General features: G+C 34.0%; 1 protein-coding gene across 1 annotated transcript in view; it reads right to left on the bottom strand.

Moving 5' to 3' along the window:
* Positions 1-2,500, bottom strand: part of LOC137659463 (calcium and integrin-binding protein 1-like) — an 11,268-nt gene that overhangs the window by 4,013 nt on the left and 4,755 nt on the right. The window lies entirely within an intron of this gene.

Here is a 2,500-nt window from a genome sequence, read left to right as displayed (position 1 = left end):
TATTATTATTATTATTATTATTATTATTAGCCAAGCCATAAACCTAGTTGGAAAAGCAAGAAGCTATAATCCAAAGAGCTCCAACAAGGAAAAATAGCCCAGCGAGGAAAGGAAATGAAATAAATAAACAATATAAGTAATGAATAATTAAAATAAAATATTTCAAAAAACATTAACAAAATTAAAACCAGATAATTAACATATAGACTATAAAAAGACTTATGTCAGCTGTTCAACATAAAAAACATTTGCTGTAAGTTTGAACTTTTGAAGTTCTACTGATTCAACTACCCGATTAGGAAGATCATTCCACAACTTGGTCAGAGGAATGGTATTGCTAAAGAACGTGATTTGAAATTGGCTGTTGATACATATGATTTTGATAGAGCTTTTTAGGGTATCAGCTCTTGTTATTAAACGCAATAGAGCCATGAAAGCTCTCGAAAGCTCTCTGCAAGTCTTTCTGTATAAAGGAACAGCCATATTCTGTATTATATAAAAAAACAGGTGTCTAAAATGTCTAAAAGGTGATCATGGGGTGATGAAATTTTCTGGGATTAACTGTTATGTAAAAATCTGGAAACGATTGAATTTTGGAAGATCAAGGTCAAGGTCACGGTCAAGCAAATTGTCCAGTTCGCGTAATCAGCCATAAGTTTGGACATCGTTGTCTCAGAGACTTCAAAATTGGTGACTATTTGAGTGTATAAAAATCCACGCCTATTAATACATGTTAATGTCAAAGGTCATGGTCAAGCAAAATGCCCAATTCACGTAATCAGCCATAAGTTTGGACATCGTTGTCACAGAGACTTCAAACTTGGTTCCTATTTGAGTGTATAAAAATCCACGCCTATTAATACATGTTAATGTCAAAGGTCAAGGTCACGGTCAAGCAAATTATCCAATTCACGTAATCAGCCATAAGTTTGCACATCGTTGTCAAAGAGACTTCAAACTTGGTTCCTATTTTATTGTATGGGTGTATTGCTAAAAAACGTGATTTGAAATTGGCTGTTGATACATATGATTTTTATAGAGCTTTTTAGAGTATTAGCTCTTGTTATCAAATGCACTAGAAGGATGAAAGCTCTCTATAAGGTTTCTAGCTCTTGTTATCAAATGCACTAGAAGGATGAAAGCTCTCTATAAGGTTTCTAGCTCTTGTTATCAAATACACTAGAAGGATGAAAGCCCTCCATAAGGTTTCTAGCTCTTGTTATCAAATGCACTAGAAGGATGAAAGCCCTCCATAAGGTTTCTAGCTCTTGTTATCAAATGCAGTAGAAGGATGAAAGCTCTCTATAAGGTTTCTAGCTCTTGTTATCAAATGCACTAGAAGGATGAAAGCCCTCCATAAGTTTTCTACCTCTTGTTATCAAATGCACTAGAAGGATGAAAGCTCTATAAGTTTTCTGTATTAAAGCAAAGCAAAATCTTCATTATAAAACTTAGTGTTCAGAATGTAAGGGAGTATTAAGTGTTTTTTATCAATACGTATAAAAAATTAGGACAATATGATATATGAGGAAATCATTGAGTTATATAAACGTTAAGAAAAATGCAGGACAAGGAAGAGGAAATTGTATATTTTTATAGATAAAAAACGCAATTTAAAGAAAAATATGGACTACGGAAAGAAAAAAAAAACAGATATAGAAATATTCATTGGGAATGTGGAAATACAATTACGAAAATGTATTACTGAAATTTAGAGAAAAATAATATCAACAGCTAAAGATAATTACACTATTCTTATGATACTTAGTATTTTACTACGAATGTGTTCTTAAGAATGTCAGAAAATCGATGTTACTCGTACGAAAAAAGAATATCCTAAGACTGTGTTTATGGTCACTCGATTATGATATACTCATTTTTATTTTATTCAAGTCAAATTGCAAATAGTTATTTTTTGTTGAGGTCTTCCATCAATCAGAGGTGCCTACTCATAAGACATCTGCATCGCTTATGTTTAGTTATTCACCGCCTATATAAAAAAAAAAAAACGTTTTTTCTTGGTTGGGTGTTACTCTCTTAACCGTTAGTTTTCTAACGTTTACTTACTGTGACTTCAGATTCCTTGTCTTAGACGTCATTGGAAGATTAAACTTTAAAGTTATTTTACGTAACTTTAATGTTAACGTTGTTATGATCAAAAATAGGAATAAGTCAGGTCTCTAACTTTATGCATTTTAAAGTTAAAGACCCCTCATGAATGGCAGAGGTAAGGAACAGTGGCAATGCCCTAGCAGGACAATTGCCTAGAGAGTGACCATATATACATACGATCAGGCCCGAAGACCCCTTTCCACACAAATTGGGACCAGGGAGGGCCAGGCAATGGCTACTGGTGACCCAGCAGGTAGACTTATAGTCTCCCTAAAACCACCCATCCTCAGCTCAGAATGATTGTGAGGTTGTAGACACTACAAGAGACTATCGAGTTTGAGCGGGTCTAGAACCCCAGTTAAACAGATGATGTTTCCAATAGGCTACC

The sequence above is a fragment of the Palaemon carinicauda genome, chromosome 20 (genome assembly GCF_036898095.1).
Source record: "Palaemon carinicauda isolate YSFRI2023 chromosome 20, ASM3689809v2, whole genome shotgun sequence".
Lineage (NCBI taxonomy): Eukaryota > Metazoa > Arthropoda > Malacostraca > Decapoda > Palaemonidae > Palaemon > Palaemon carinicauda.
This window is presented reverse-complemented; position numbering and strand designations above follow the sequence as displayed.